Here is an 18,525-nt window from a genome sequence, read left to right on the forward strand (position 1 = left end):
TAAACCTCTTTTTCTTTATTAATTACTCAGTCTCAGAAATTACCCAGTATTTTCTCCATAGCAGTATGAAATAGACAAGTACAATACATATCTGTATTTTTAAACAGAAATATATAGTGTATCAAGTTTGTATATGTCTTCATTATACATTTTTCTAACCTCATATTTTTATTATTCTTCCATGTCTTTTATTTTCATGTAACATTAAACCTTTGTTTATTTTATCATCTTTTCTCATTTGCAATGAGTCCGTGTCATGCCACAAGTAACTCGAAATCCTGAAGCATTTTTTTTCTTTCAATAATTTGGTGTTTGTCTTGTTTTGACTTTTTCCCTGAGTTACTTTCTGAATTTCTGTCCTTATTTTAAAGTAAAAATTATTGAGAAGAAGATCTTGAATTATAGTGAGAGGTGACAGCATGCTGGCTGCCCTCACAGCCCTCACTCCCTCTTGGCACCTCCTCGGCCTCGGGGCCCACTCTGGCCACACTTGAGGAGCCCTTCAGCCCACCCCTGCACTGTGGGAGACCCTCTCTGGGAGGGCCAAGGCCAGAGCCTGCTCCCTCTGCTTGCAGGGAGGTGTGGAGGGAGAGGCACAGGCGGGAACCAGGATTGCTTACAGCGCTAGCAGGCCAGTGCAAGTTCCGGGTTGGCGTGGGCTCAGCGGTCCCCCGCACTCAGAGAGGCCAGCTGGCATCGCCGGCTCGGGGCAGTGAGGGGCTTAGCACCCAGGCCAGCAGTTTCAGAGGGTGCGCTGGGTCACCCAGCAGTGCCGGTCCACCAGCAGCTGTGCTGGAATTCTCACAGGGGCAGGGCTTGGGACCTGCAGCCCACCATGCCAGAGCCTCCCCGACAAGCACCGCCCCCTGCACCATGGCATCCGATCCCATCGACTGCCCAAGGGCTGAGGAATGCTGGCACAGGGTGGGGGACTGGTGGGTAGCTCCACCTGCAGCCCTGGTGCAGGATGCACTAGGTGAAGCCAGCTGGGCTCCTGGGTCTAGTGGGGACTTGGAGAACCTTTTTATCTAGCTAAGGGATTGTAAATACACTAATTAGCACTCTGTGTCTAGCTCAGGGTTTGTAAATACACCAATCATTACACTGTATCTAGCTAACCTAGTGGGAACTTGGAGAACTTTTCTAACACTCTGTGTCTAGCTAAAGGATTGTAAAAACACCAATCAGCACTCTGTGTCTAGCTCAGGGATTGTAAATGCACCAATCAGCACTCTTCAAAATGGACCAATGAGCTCTCTGTAAAATGGACCAATCAGCTCTCTGTAAAATGGACCAATCGGCAGATGTGGGCAGGGTCAGAAAAGGGAATAAAAGCAGGATGCCCTAGCAAGCAGTGGCAACTCACTTGGGTATCCTTCCGTGGTGTATTAGCTTTGTTCTTTTGCTCTTTAAAATAAATCTTGCTGCTGCTCACTCTTTCGGTCCGCGCTGCCTTTACGAGCTGTAACATTCACCGCAAAGGTCAGCAGCTTCACTCCTGAAGTCAGCGAGACCACAAACCCATGGGAAGAATGAACAACTCCAGACAGGCTGCCTTTAAGAGCTGTAACACTCAACAAGAAAGTCTGCAGCTTCACTTCTGAAGTCAGCGAGACCACAAACCCACCAGAAGGAAGAAACCATGGACACACCTGAACATCTGAAGGAACAAACTCTGGACACACCATCTTTAAGAACTGTAACACTCACCGCGAGGGTCCACTGCTTCATTCTTTAAGTCAGCAGAGACCAAGAACCCACCAATTCCGGACACAATGGCTTTTCTTTTGTTCTTTTTTTTCTGGTTGGCTTGTTCACGCAATAAAAATACAATATATATTAAAAAAATACAATATATATTAAAAAATACACTGTATATAAAACAAAAGGCAAGAGTTTTTTTTGTTCATTTGTTTTTGAGATGGAATCTCACTCTATCATCTAGACTGGAGTGCAGTGGTGGGATCTAGGCTCACTAAAGCCTCTGCCTCTTGGGTTCCAGCAATTCTCCTGCCTCATCCTCATCCAAGTAGCTGGGATTACAGGCATGCACCTCCATGCCCAGTTAATTTTGATATTTTTAGTAGAGATGGGTTTAGCCATGTGGGCCAGGCTGGTCTCGAACTCCTGACCTTAGATCATGTGCCCATATCGATCTCTCAAAGTGCTGGGATTACAGACATGAGCCACAGCGCCTGACCAAGGCAAGGTTTTTAATCAAATGTTTCTTTATACAGCCTATTAAATCAAAAGTCAACAAATGATCTATGAATATTTTAAGTATATATGTGTGTGTATACATGAATATACATGTACATGAGTGCACGCACACACACACACAGTTCAGAAATCGCCCTTTCTAGAAATGACACTGTTAATTTGGTTTGCATGATTTAAGATATTTTAAACATATAATTCTTCATTTCTGCATATAATTTTCAAATGTGTGCATCCCTTATTAAATTGGCTTATAACCTACAAAATATTTTGCATATTATTTTGACTTAGAAAGTTATTTTGATGACTATACTTGTAAGAAAATATGCATGAACCTCGATTTTTTCTAGTCCTGAACTATATTAATGCACCATAATTTATCTAATAAATACTCTGTAGATGGGCATTCAGACTACACCAATGAATTTCCATTATAAACAATGTTGCAGCAGCAATATATATTTGGAAATCTCTCTTGATCATGGGAATATTCTTGTATGATAAATTTACGAACTATTGCTGTGTTGAATAGCCAAGCTAATTTTGCTTCTAAAAGAGTATACTCATTTATATCCTTAACATTATAATGTGTATGATCACTATCATTATAATTTCACCAACCAAAACTTAAAAAGTAATATTTAGATTTTAGTTTATGATTTTTGTTTGTCCCTAGTAAATCTGGACCTGTTTTTCCGCATTTATTTTTGATTTTTACAAATTTTCTCTGAAATGCCTACATTTTTTGTCTGATTTTTAAATATTTTTCATTATTTCCCATTGCTTTATATTACATGAATAATTAAAGTTTATTTTAAAACTTTTTTAAAGTATAGCTTATACCAGATGGATAATATTAGCACAGTGATTTATAAGCTTATATTATACCAATGGAAGTTTATTTAAAAGTAAAGTAAGTCAGTAATAATTAAGTATTATGCTCAAGAAAAACAACAGTTGTTGTGGTATTCTCCTGTCCAACAATGAACATTTTTTAATGGCATTTTAAATCTTGGGGATTTCTCATGTAATTCAAAACACTCCATCAGAGTGTTTTATAAGTCAGTTTGTTTCCATTTTTCCTTAGGTCCAAGTAAACTGCTTTCCACAGGTAAGAATGTGCTGCGTCTTGAAGGGTTTTCTTGTGATTTGGGTGCTTTGTTCTCCAATTTGTCAAGTGTGTTCTAAGAATTACAGTGCTTTTTGCCTAATATAACCTTGTCAGTTTTCGTTGTTCACGTTATTTGGAACATCTTTGCTTCCACAACTGCTGCTGGTGCTTCTCCCCTTCCCTTCCCTTTCACCTTCCCCTTTCCATTTCCCCTTCCCCTTCCTTTCCCCTTCCTCATCATCTTTATTCTTCCATTATTTCAGTGGTGACAACTGTGCCAGATTATTCAGGTGTCGTTGTTGTAAAATGTTAGCATGCATATTGCTCCTTGTCACACCTGATTACTTCATCCATGTTAGAAACTTTTCAAGAAATTGGGGTGAGTGGTCATATATTCTTCAGTGTAATAAAATGCTAGTTCAATTCTGGTCATTTTACTGCTTGCCTAAATTTATAAATATCTTACAAGAAAGATATGGAACTGTGTCTCATCCAACAAAACCTTCCTTTTCTTTTTTAGTCCTGTTAAAAGTTCATAAAATAAGAAAACTGAGACATGTGTATTCTCATGACAATAAGTGCATCCTACCTGGATGTCAGTTCTGTACTTGTGAAGCAGTCAACTGCTAGAAAAGGGGGTTATAATAGGTAACGGAGACACGGATGTACAAGAAGTTAGCCTGGAATTCTTTTGAATTCAATTTAGAGTCGAGAATGCCTTTCTTGTCTTTAGTTACTCATCTCTATCCCTCACATAATGACACAGTTGTGTAAGAAGTACTTCTACTTATCTACAAGTTTACCAGCGCTATCAGCTATGAGAGTTTATACAAATTACTGCAGAGTAAAAATTAAACATTACTTGGAACTCATATTGCTTGAGTTCTGGCATATCTTGACCAGGCCAGGTTAAGATTATTCTTAAAAAGAGACACCTCAAGACTTTCTGAAAACTCCACTAGGTATGATCATTAGGGAAAGTTAGAAATCTTGATGCTTAGATTCCTTTATTAAACTACCTAATATTAACTAAAATATACTAAAATATATACTAAATATATAGATTTTATTAAATATGTATTAAACATATTTTTATTAAATATATAATTGAATATTTATATTAAATAGATTATATTTTTATTAAATATATATTAAATATTTATATTAAATATATATTATTAAATATATATTATATATTATAAATATATATATTTAAATATTTATATTAAATATGTTAAAATAAATATCAGTTGCTTAGAAAGTGACATACCTGTAATATTGTGAAGTTATAAAATTTGTCTCTAATACTTAAATGCTTGCCTATGGTTTAGCACCCTAGAGTTGCAACCCTCTAGAAAATACTTATCCAAAAACTGTGGCTACCATAGTTGATAATATATTTTAAAGAATACGTTTGAGGAAAATCAATGCATGATAATACTAACCAACTTAACATCTCCAAGATTAGTGCGGTATGTAAAAGAGAGGGGTGTGTGTGTGTGTGTGTGTGTGTGTGTGTGTGTGTGCGCGCGCTGGTCTCTCTGAGCCAAAAATATAGTACTTGCTTGTTTAACTTCTGTTTCCAATACAAGAGTTGAATACAGTAAATTAGAGGGGAGGGGTGGTTAATCCATTTCACTGTCAGTATGCTTGTCAGTGGTATTTTCTGCAAATCTTTACCAGAATTTCTTAGTTATTAATAAATTTCAGGTAACCTTTAGGTAAGTCTTTTAGCCTATTTCTTTCTCCCTTTTCCTCTATGAAAAGAAAAGACAGATACTTAGTTTGATGTGCCTAACATTGTTGATAAAGCCATGGTGAGAATGCTGAAGAGACTGGATGAATATAAGAGGAATTCTGAACTCTGTGAAGAAAACATGAATACCAAAGAAAACCAGGCCATCTGTTTCATATTAACATAAAATTCCATATAGAGTAAGAACTGAAAAACTGAGGGTAGGATTCAGAATTTAACAAGACCATGTTATTTTTTAAAATGCTAACACTACATAAATATAGTGTATGTATTAAATTGTACTAATTTGAGCATTCTTGTGAATTTCTATTTTGTTATGTTTCCTGGTCTTTAAAAGAAAATAGAATTCTTTTAAATTCAAATATCAATTTGTCATAGCTTTTTATTCACATTTCCTCATATGTTTTAGACGGATGTCTGGAATTCCTACATGATGCCCCATGAATTTCGATTTGGTCCTCTGAATCCCCGATATAGTTGTAAAAGAGAGATACTGTCACTGCTTAGAGTCCCCCGGATCATTGTCACATCAGATTCTGAAGCACACATATTCAAATATATGTTAAATACCTAATTGTGGTCAATTTTTTGGCAACAAGAAATCTTCTATATTTATTTTATAATATGTCTTCTCTTATTTCATTAAAATTGATAACTTCTCAAATGATTATATTTCATAATTAAATAAAGATGCTTTCCACACCCCACCCTATGGAGAATGTACTATTGTGCCAGTAAAATGATGACTCTGACGGCTAGAGTTAATGTGTTTGAGAGTTTTAAGAATCTCTTAGAATATCCTGGAGCAGTCACCTTTTACCACCACCAAATTGTTTCTTCTCGTTTTATGTGGCAAATTTCATATGAGGCTTTTGGTGGCTGTTCTGTGGCTTCTTCATCTGGGGCTAAAATGTTTGTTGCCTTTGCAATTTGCACTGATTGCTTAAGAAAAGGATGGTTTGTTTTGCAAGGGCTGCTTTTAGTTTAGTGGGTTCTGTGCATAGTTAGCTACAATGTTTTTATTTTGTGGTGATGGTCCAGATTGTGTTTTTTGGAGGTATTTATTGCTTTCATACAAATTACACATATTGTGAAAGAGTTGTTTTTATCCATATATGGAGAAAAGATAAATATAGTCATTGATCAAATGAAAAAAACCCAATGAAATAAAGTTATATCACACTGTCAAAGAAAAATAATGGAGTCAAGAAGGAAAAAAGAAATACTTTCTAGAATACTTGTTCCAAATATTAGAATATTTCCATATTTTAAATTAGTTTTATTTTACTCAATGTTATTGTGATATTCCTAACACCTTCAGGAGGAAAATCAACTTGTGTGATCTGTTCTGTGATAAACAAGACTAATGCTAACATCATATCACTGTGTGTTACATAGTGTATGATGTATAGTGTGTGCCAGGTGGTATTATTTATAAACATAGTATCATTTAGATCTTAATACAGCTTGTTGAAAAATTATTTTCTTCTATTTTACTAAACAGGAAACTGAGCCTCTAGAAGTTAAGTAATTTGGCAAAGTTCACGTGACTAGTAGCCGGCCAGAATTTAAACAGCTCTGATAGATTCTAAATCATCTGCTTACTTTGCTGTGCTCCCATGATCTTCCTAAGAGCAATTACTCCAATATATTTATGTTGCCAATTGAGAAACTTCTTGTTAGTGATTATTTTTACAAGTAGTTTTATGATTTTTAATTTATTCCAAAAATGAAATATTAAATCTAGACCACAAAATAATGTAAAATTATTTATTTCATCACCATCCAAAATGTCAAATGTAAACACAGCATTGATCAGAATGATGTCTGATGAGCTGTATGATTGCTTTTTTCGGACACAAAAATAAAAAATAAAGAGTGAATTTAAAAAACTAGCACCTCAGCATTTGTACATCAAGTGCTTATTAAATATATCAGCTGTGGCATCTTCTCTCTGGTGAAAGAAGACATTTTTCCACATGTAAATATGGGTAGGGATGAATAATCCAGAATAATATTAGTTTGTCTTCAATGGCAGAGTAATGACCATGAATCTCTATGCTTTCCTGGTAACTTTTTATATTTTTATATGCTTTCCCATTTGATTTCCAATTATTTTGTCTACCTCTTTCCCAACTACACCATGAGTATCTTGAGAGCAAAGACTGGTTTTGGCAGATTCTTATTCCTTTTCTCGCTGTTAGGCGCATGGTGGTATTCTTAGCACATAGAAATTGTAACACTTAGAATTTGTACAAAAACTGCTGCTTGTATGAATGTCTTTAAATTCAATAATGTAATGATAAGATCTGAAGCTGCATTAGTTCTTCATTGTCTACCAGCATTTAGTATTTCTATCTATTACTGATAATATCAATGACTATTTTAAGAGTTATTGATAGAACCTCAAAATTTCTGGTTACTTAAAATAGGCTTGTTTTGATGATACTGATAATGATGACTATGATTATTGTTGACATTTTTGAGATTATCAACAATGTCATCATCATCAGCACTACCTTCTAAAAAGATAACTAATACAGATTCAAACTGAGGATAAAAACACAACATGAATCAGAATGGGTCATAATAACTATAACAAATACAAGAGAATCATACATTTATTGTGAAAGAATATGAGATTTACCTTCTGAAGATCAGTATGCCTGCTTCCGCCACATAATTGCTGAATGATCTTGGCTCTGTCCACTTAACCTATTTAGGTTTCATTATCTTTAAAATGGGAAAAATTATGATTCCCAAATACATCTGTTCTAGGGATCAAACAGGACATTCTTTTTAAAAGATCTTTGTAAACCATAAATATTAAAGATATCCATGCTAGCTAATATTATTCCTGTAATTTCTGCTCCAAAGGTATGAGTAAATATAATTTAATTGCTGGTTCTCTGGAAGACTGTATATTCTCTGTTTGTCTGAGCTTAATTAATTTTAAATCTTATTAAATAGATTGATATTTTATTCCTAGTATGATGAGGACTGCTTAGCATCCCAGATTTTCCAAGAGATTATATTTATTCGTGCATTTCTTACTCTGATTTCCCGTCTCTGATAAATTCATTATATCGGATATTCTCTTGCTTCCTGTATCTCTATGGATCTTTGTAAACATCTTTACCCCGTGATATCCCCTCCACATTGACTCATCTCATAAGACAAGAGTAGTGCAAAAATCATTTGCAAAACATACTTAGAATGATGATTTCAAGTAGAATTTTAGAATGCATACTAGGTAGAAACTCAAAAGTTGAATATCAATCATTAGTGTAAAAATAAAAACAGTCAATGAACTTTCTGCACCCAGTAGATTATTTTTTTCTTAGCTATTCCTGTTTTCTTTAGATGCTGACTGTTGTTTTCCCATCTCTCTCTGCTTAGCAATGCTTGTCTTCCATCCCTCCACTCCTCTGCCAGTCCTGTTTTGGCCTTCTTGGAGAAGCAGCACTATACTTGTTAAACTGCACTGAAAGCCAAACTAACAAAACCGTATAGGCTGTATTGATATTTTCACTTTTGTTTTTTGCCTAAAAGGTACAACAATTCTATCCCCAAATGAAATGTGGCTTTTTAAAACAGTGAACTCATATAAGCTGAAGACAGCTTTTAAACGAATATTTCTTTGTCTTCTGAAGTTTATGTCAAATATTTGGGATAAAAATGTACAAATGACCCTTACTTTTCCTATTCCATACAGCCTAATTTTGCCTTACTTTTGAAAAATATAACATGAGTCAAAATTTGTAAGAACTTTTAAAAATTTATATACTATTTATTAAGCACTTACTATGTTCCATGCTGGCACTGTACAATGGAGCTATAATGAGAAATCACTATGTAATTTAAAAAATTTTTAGTACAGTATCCATGTTAAAAGGAAAAACAGATATAATTGTTTTAATAATATATTTGAATTCTAGATATATATATAATGTAACCATTCTAACATGCAATCACTATAAAATATTAATGAGATATTTTGTATCCTTCTTTTGTATTACATCTTTGAAATCTGTTGTGTTTTTAACACTGCATGTCTCAGTTCACATGAGCTACATTTGGCGTGAGCAATAACAACATGTGGCTAGTGTCTAATCCACAGCCCAGCACAGTTCTAAGCACATAGGAGTGTTGCATGTCTCTGTAAATCTAACAATGGTCTGATTATTAATTCCATGTGACAGATGAGGAAAGGGAAACACAGGGAAGCTAATTAAGTTGTTTAAATTCACACATTCATATTAAAGCCAGATATTGAATTTAGCCTGTTGTGACTGCAGAGTTTTCAATCTCAACATTATGTTCCTACTTCTTTACTTCACTATTATTAATATTTGGCCAAGTCTTTGATAAAACTGAGTTAGGTCCTCTTCTTTCTCTTTTTACTGCTTGTATGAATTTGGTAAAGAATGCTGAATTGACATGTCTCTGGACTAAAATATTTTTGTGGTCAGAATGTTATTATAAGAATAGATTTAGGTTGCATAAGCACATGATGTTCTTTTGAAATGATGTACCTTAACACTGCCCCAAAGGGATTTTATCTATGCTATTCTTGGCCCTTCTACTGAATCAATCAGAAAGGGAATTGATTTGTGGGTGGGAAGTGGGGTGGGTTGAGTTCAGGGGAGAGCCTACCACATTTTAGTAATTACTGGTTTCATGTTAATTTAAGAAATCAAAGTTGTATCTGGTATCATTATTCCTTCCAACATACTTATGTTTTCTTCTTTAAAAAAGAAAAAACAAAGTTATGTTTGTAAGGTATTTCACTCAGCTGGCAACAGTACTCTTTTAAAAATTTATCTTAATTTGTTCCTAGTGGATAATTTATTTTTTCAGGAATATTTGTTTATGATTTTGCCAATAATTATAGAGAATTATTTAACCAGATCATCTAGCTTTACAAACACTAATACACTTACTCTTTATCCATAAGGTGCCAAAAATATTTCAAATAAAAACCTAAAATATCTTACTGGCATTCTCGTGAAGTGACTATAATGGGAAACATTCTCCCCAGGCTACAAGTGAAAAGTGGAAGTTGAGTGACGTTCCCAGCCTCAAAAGCTCGTGGTGATGGAACGGCTGGAGGGCTTCAAGTGGGTTCAATCAGCAGTCATTGCAGATGCAGTCCTTTTCTAGTAAACTGCTCCTTCTAGATTTCCTGGAGCTCTTCTGGTTGCATCATGCCCACTGACATGTTACTGGTCTTTGGCAGTTTTTGGTGTAAAACTAGGAGGTATGCTGAAAGGGAGGGTGACATCCACACATCTCTTTTGCTGAGTGTCTGCATGAGAGAGATGTGGCAGACAGAAAGTCCTGTGTAGTTTACTGAAGAAAGAATGAGTTCCATCTGCTCACTATGCAGGCTGTCCTTGGATACACAGTAAGGGCTTTCTCAGTGCCTATATTTAATTTCCACACAAAATACAGGCTTTTCTAAAACCCTTACCGCATTTTACTCTGTGTCTGCGTAATTCAGAATGTTTCCCTTTGTGAATCACACATTGAGACAGATAATGCTCCACCCACATAAACTACTAATTTATTTACACGAGACTAAGGATAATACACGTGTGTAAATACACACACACACACACACACATAAATGTATGTCTTTTAACAAATTCATGTTCAAGATTTGATTTTGCCACTGCCTTCCCTTTGCCACTAGACTCTGGGTGTTAGCATTCTTCTTTTGCCTGAAACTGCTATTCAAATAGCTGTGCAGATCTTTTGTTGTCTACATTTAACAAATAACCTCTCATTACTCAGAGGCCCAATTCCAAAGTACATTTATCAGATTGTCTCTCAGTGTTCAGAGGCCCTATTCCAAAGTCCCAAGAAAGTAAAATTACCCAAAATCATCTCCTTTGGCTAAGCTTATCAGTCTGAAAATTGGCCGTGTATGAATTGACTGCCCAGTACACACCCCATTCCAATGAATCCTGGATAAAGGACAGCTTTGTGCAAGAAAAGGCATAAACATATCAACAATTACTTCAGACAGTGACAGGAGGGGGGCAGAAATAGTTCCTGCCTCTCTCTTTTAAAAACTTGTAACTTGATTTTCTTCTCTCATTCTCTCTCTCCATCCCCCTCTTCCTCTCTCTTTCCCTCTCCCTATCACACCCAGTTATCATAACTGTTTATTAAACTTGTAACGGGTTGGCCCATAGCAGTGGTTTAGCCCATTCTAACTATTTGTTTTGCTATCCCTCTAAATCCCTGTGTTAGATTTAAGTAATAATAACTAACATAAAAAAGTCTGATCAAACCCAGCCAATATTTTGTTACTGTCCTGGTGGACTTTGTATCCTAAGATGTGCAGGTTAGATAAGATAATTAAGTAATAATGAATGAATTTCTTTATAGAGAAAAGAACTATATTTATTGAGAATATAATATATTTCAGGTGTTTGCATGTAATCTTGAACTGAAGCCACCAAGGAGGACACTGTCAATCTCCATTTTGCATTTGCTTCAACAGACTAAAAAATAGCAAATTCCCTTGTGTAAGTTCAAGCAGATAGTCATGGGCGGTGATGTAATTTGAGTTCAGGTTCCTCTGATACTGCATCGCTTACCTTTTCTGTTACATTCTTTCATTCTGTAAACAGAAAATCAATCTACTTGAGAAAGCAGTTTTTCAAATTTCACTCAATTTACTTTTTTTTTTTTTTTGGCAAACATTATTCATAACCAGAGAGTTACTGCAGAGGATATGAGAATATTGACCTATCCTTCCACACCAATTCACTGAAGAGGAAAAACTGTTGGATTAAAGGGGGAACATTGTTTAACAAAATCATTGCAAAATCTTTGTCTATATAATGCATACAAATATAACATGAACATTAATATCATTTTTAATAAAATTCAGATTATGAAAATAGATATATCAAATGGTTCATTTGTATCCCATTGTGAATTGTCTTTTTGTTATCACTATTAAAAAAGAAGAAAAGTGTCATCAAGATCTACTTACAAGTTTCATTAGTAATGCTGTTTATCATAATCCTATGATTTAAAGTTATAAAAACATTTTGCCAATTATTACATTTTTGCATTTGATATTATATTATTCCATGCTTCGTCTGTTTTTACTCTCCATATCTGCCCCCACAAACATCTCTCCCATTTCTGTAACAGCCTTAAGGGAATTCTGGCAAGAACCAGTCAAGAAAGAGTAAGAGATATATGAGTCACTTCCGACCCTACAATTAACACATGAGGAGAGAACTTAGTGAAAACAATAATTCCTCAGGCATATGTGGTTTTTGTTTTTAAGCCAACATACTTTCCATCTGAGTTCATTAGCTGCCATTTTGTAAATGAACCTTTTGCTTGCAAGCATCAGCTTTAAGTGTTTTAGCAAATTGGAATTCACACTGCTCTTATCATTTAATTTAAGGGAATGCTCTCTGCACTGGATCTAAAGGATTTTTAAAGAACTACTCTCATTGGCAAAGCCCCAGGAAATCACTAAGAAACTATTTCTTTGGGAAGTGCAACCTGATAGTATTTGGCCTATGCACAATATATATATATATATATATATATATATATATATATATATATATATATATATTTTATTTATTTGTTACCAACATTTTATGGCCATGCTCAAAATGAATTCTAAATTCTATGATGCCAGTGATTTTAGAATTACAGGTAGATCACTATTTAGTGCATTTTGGTATCAATTTGGATGGTAGGGATGGGCAATGAGAAGACAAGACCAGAGTGCATTGCACACAGGGAAGATGATCTTTGTATGTTGGTAGCAGTGAGCATCGAATGGAAAAGTGGCGTGCATTGCTCTAAGTAAAAATAAGCTACCTACTGTGAAATAGTTTTTCAGTTACATCTACATATTTCTATCTATAAATGGATGTGTGTATGTATGTCTGCTCTAAGTCACTATGTAAAATATATTTCCCTGTAGATCACTGTATAAATGTTTGAAAATCTAGAATAAATCAATAAGCATTTTAAATATAAGTAGTTTTTTTTTCTCTATTGCTTCAAAGACTGGAGTACTAAGTGAATAATCTACTTTCTATATGTCCAAATTTAATCAGTAAGTTAGAGATTGGCAATTTTAGATTTCTGATACTTGCTGAGGTCTACAGCAACTTTTAGAAAACCTTTAGTGAAAAAGGATTCCTAATTAATCTCTTGTTGCTTAGAAGTTCCTCTGCAACATTTTTAATACTCTCTAGGAAAAAATGAGTGCAACAATTATAGGAAACTGAAAGATGCAAATAAAATTAGGCAATAGTGGCCCCTGTATGTGTGTAAGTATGTATGCATGTGGGGGGGTATATGTGTTTATGTATGTATGTGCATGTGTGGGGGTTATGTGTGTTTATGTATGCATGTGCATGTGTGCGTGTAAATATATATATATATATATATGCTTTGAAGAAAAATTACAATGGAATTAAACAAGTGAAAACGACTATATTCTGGACACTGCAATAAGGAAGAGAGCTTTAACTCGACTTCCCTAAAACTAAAGGCAGAAAAGATTTTAAGGACTGAGTGAGCTAGTGGGAAAGTGCCAGAGTATGTGATAGGCAAGTTTGGTCATGTGATTAGGCATCTGTGTTTGCTAATCGTTATTCATAGAAGTTAGGTTCCTATCTACCTATAGAGTTTAGGAGATAGTGGCTTTATTTTTCTTGATAATAACCTGACTTCCAGGTTTTTGAGAAAGATATTCCTGAGTTGTAAAACTGGCAAGAGGCTTGTAGGAGAGTTATATTAAAATGGCCGCAGAAGGAATTTACAATTGCAAGCTTTCAAAAGTTAATGCTCTAAGAAAAGGGAGGTCAGGGTTCTATAGTCAGGAAAGGACTTGTCTAAATTTTAAGCTTAGTCGATCTAAGGGAAATGTTAAAACCATCTAAGATAGATAGATAGATAGATAGATAGATAGATAGATAGATAGATGATAGATAGATAGATAGATAGATAGATATGTTAAAACCATCTTGATTTAGATAGAAAGATTATATATATATATACATGTGTGTGCATGTATATATATATACAGAGACAGACAGACAGAAAGAGAGAGGCTGAATCTTTCAACAGGCAAGGAAGAAGTATTGTTCCTAAAATATTTTGGAGATTATTTTTAAATGAAGGCATTTCTTAGAGTACCTTGAGTAAACTTCCAAAACACGTATTTCAAAACCTTAATGTGTTTAACATCTGGTTTATACAATCCAGGAAATCCTCAAAAATGTGAATATTATAGATCATTCATCATTTAAAATTGCCTGGACTTCTGCATTTTTCCTATAAATACAAATAATTGACTATAAGCTATGCAAAGATATGCTTTACCTAATTTCTCTGAAATTCATAAAATGTGGCAATTGAAATTAACCAGTTTCCCCCATTACCTCTTTACTAACTGTTCATGCTTCTACTTAGGCATTGGTGGAGATAGCATATTTCAATTTAAGTTTAAAGTAAAGGGACTAAACAAGATAGTCCTATCCCTTTCTCCTTAGAGAGTTTTTCAGGTCAGGGATTTCTACAATGAAAATACTAAACCAAATTTAGTGGTAAAATGAATCACTGCTATTAAAGAAAGCAACCCCAGTTTCCCTGGAATATAAACTGCTTATCTGAGAAGCAGCTCAGATTTAAATCAAGTCAGAGTGGTTGCCTTTTTAATTTTTAGTTTGGGTCTCTTACTTCAAGTTATTGTTTCTCATTCAACAGCATCTCCATTTGTGTTGCAGGTTATCAAGTTCATAGAGACCTTGTTGACCATCTGGCATTGCTCCAGAAAAAAAAAAGGCTCTTTGATTGTATTCTTTTCCCACCCAGTCTCATCACAATGTTAAAGTCCATTACATCACAGAGCACATTTTTTAGTCCGGACTATGTCTTCCAATTTTGGCAGACATCTACGTTTCTATTTTTGTGAAATGTATTAAGAAGCAGTATTTAATTGTGTTAATTGATTATATAATATCAACAAAAAGCATTCCTTTTCAAAGCTTGAATCCTTAATACTTGCCGTGCCCTTTGCAGAAAATACTCGCTCCTTTACTACTTTAATCCCTTAATCTGTCTACTTCATGTATCAGGTAAGAAAGCATTTGCCCAGGGATGCCTTTTCTCCTCTGACAGATGATGAAAAGTCTGCCTGTCTTATGATCTCCTAGTACCCATCTATGTTTACTAGAAATTGTAATTATCTATTTATTAGACTGTAGGTGCTAGGAAAATATAGATAATGCTTGCACTCTGCAACTTTGTAGTACTAGCGTGTAATGCAGTGCCTGGGACATAGTAGATGTTTTATAAATATCTAATGGTTAATGATAATCAAATGAATAAATGTGTCATATTCAGAGTAAGAAAGTGAGACAATGGGAACAAAGCAGGAAAGAAAATCAACATGACAGCAGACGGAAGATTTCCTTTATTCTACTATGATAAATCTATTTTGGTAAGTAATATGCATTAATGTAAACATGTTTTTATCCACAATGTGGAATCAAACATTAAATATTAAAAATATAAAAGTATATTTCCAGTTCCTTCCCAATTCCCTTCAAGTCTGTATTTGGCATGTGATCCTGTTGAATTGCACCATTTTAAACTATTTCTTCAAATTGTTGAGGCCATATTATTGTTATGTTGAATTTTGATCTTGACAAAGTGTTAATCAGTCTTTCCAAATAAAAAGAACTATAGATTACCAAATTCACACACTTTTCTATCATCCAAGTCATTGATTAAATGAATAAATAAACAAATGAATAAATGTGTTAGTAATAAGATAAATTGATGAATAATATTTAGAAGTTGTGATACACTTACAAAATCATAATATTCCATGCATTTCATAAACACTCACATTTATACTTATATCCTTCTCATTATTTATCTTAGAATTACACTTAATTTTATCAGCAGGGTATAGGATATAACTTGAGTATACTGTGATAATATGTATAGAAACATTTATAAATGGGTAAGAGCGATGCCAAGGAAAGAGAAAAAATATTAAAAGCTAGTGCTATATTCTTGACTCAAGTCATACTCAATGTTATTTATTATATCTTGTATTACATACATACACATACACAAACATTCATACATTCTCACTAGCATGGTATCATCTACATTATTATAATTTCCATTTCCTTCCCAATTCCCTTAAAGTCTATATTTGACGTGTGATCCGATTGAATTGCATTGTTTTAAGTTACTCCAATTTGTTGAGGTCATATTATGGTCATGTTGAATTTTGATCTTGACATTCAAAGTGTTAATCAGTCTTTCCAACTAAAGAGAACTGTAAATTACCAAGTTCACAGACTTTTCTATCATCCAAGTCATTGAAGAAAATAATAAATGGCCCTTGGCCCACGACTGACCTCTACATAATAAAACTTCTGTCCACCTTGGTTGACAAAGAATAATTAATGACTTTGATTGTTCTACCTATTTTGTTTCCGACAAATAGATCTATGGTGCTGATCTATTTGGATCAATTTGTGAATGAATTCAATTATTAATACTTTCATAATTTTATATTTAATGTCATTTCAAATTGTAAATGAAAACATGTTAACATTAATGCCTACTACTTAACAAAATAGATTTATCATAGTCGAATAAAGTAAATCTCTGTCTGTTGTCATGTTGATTTTCTTTCCTGCTTTGTTCCCATTATCTCACTTTCTTACTCTGAATATGACAGCTTCATGCAGTACTTCCTTTCCCAGCTGCTATTCCACAAAGAAGTCTTTGGGATTATAATAGGCTATAATCTTTGATGGAAAATAAGATAAATACGTTTGTGCATTCTTAATCACAAATCTGTCTCTTGGAGAATGAAATTATTTCACTTGTTGCCTGCTTATGGGGACTTCTTTCACTGAATAAATAAAAATTTATTTTGTTTGTTTATGCAGTCATCTCTTTACAGTTATTTTTTTTTAATTATTTTTCCATAAGTTATTGGGGTAAAGGTGGTATTTGATTACATGAGTGAGTTCTTTAGTGGAGATTTGTGAGAACCTGGAGCACCCATCATCCGAGCAGTACACACTGCACCATATTTGTTTTCTTTTATTACTTGCCCCTCTCCCACTCTTTTCTCCAAGTCCTCAAAGTCCACTGTATCATTCTTAGGCCTTTGTGTCCTCACAGCTTAGCTGCCACATATCAGTGAGAATATATGATGTTTGATTTTCCATTCCTGAGTTACTTCCCTTAGAATAATGGTCTCTAATCTCAATCAGGTCATTGCAAATGCTGTTAATTCATTTCTTTTTATGTCTGAGTGGTATTCCATTATACATATATCCAGTATTGGGATTTCTGGATCAAATGTTAGTTCTACTTTTAATTGTTTTTGTTTTTGTTTTTTTGAGACAGAGTCTCGCTCTGTCGCCCAAGCTGGAGTGCAGTGGCCGGATCTCAGCTCACTGCAAGCTCCCCCTCCCAGGTTTACGCCATTCTCCTGCCTCAGTCTCCCGAGTAGCTGGGACTACAAGCGCCTGCCACCTCGCCCCGATAGCTTTTTTGTATTTTCGGCAGAGACGGAGTTTCACCGTGTTAGCCAGGATGGTCTTGATCTCCTGACCTCGTGATCTGCCTGCCTCGACCTCCCAAAGTGCTGGGATTACAGGCGTGAGCCACCATGCCCGGCCTACTTTTAGTTCTTTAAGGAATCTCCACACTGTTTTCCATCGTGGCTATACTAGTTTACATTTCCACCAGCAGTGTAGAAGTGTTCCCCGATTGCCGCATCCACTCCAGCATGTACTTTTTAAAAATTTTTTTGATTGTGGCCATTCTTGCAGGAGTAAGGTGCTATTGCATCATGGTTTTCATTTGCGTTTCCCTAATCATTAGTGATGCTGAGTATTTCTCCATTCATTTGTAGGTCATTTGTATATCTTCTTTTGAGAATTGTCTATTCATGTTAGCCCACTTTTTGATGGGATTGATTGCTTTTCTCTTACTGAGTTGTCTGAGTTCATTGTAGATTCTGGATATTAGTCCTTTGTCAGACATACTGATTGTGAAGGTTTTTTCCCACTCTGTGGGTTGTCTGTGTACTCTGCTGACTGTTCCTTTTGCCCTGCAAAAGCTCTTTAGTTATTTATTTTTGTTTTTATTGCAATTGCTTTTGGGTTTTTGGTCATGAAATCTTTACCTAAGCCAATGTCTAGAAGGGTCGTTCCAATATTATCTTCCAGAATTTTTACAATTTCAGGTCTTAGGTTTAAGTCTTTCATCCATCTTGAATTGATTTTTATATAAGGTGAGAGATGAGGATTCAGTTTCGTTCTCCTGCATGTGGCTAGCCAATAATCCCAGCACCATTTGTTGAAAAGGGAGTCATTTCTCCACTTTATGTTTTTGTTGGCTTTGT

The sequence above is a fragment of the Macaca thibetana genome, chromosome 8 (genome assembly GCF_024542745.1).
Source record: "Macaca thibetana thibetana isolate TM-01 chromosome 8, ASM2454274v1, whole genome shotgun sequence".
Taxonomy (NCBI): Eukaryota; Metazoa; Chordata; class Mammalia; order Primates; family Cercopithecidae; genus Macaca; species Macaca thibetana.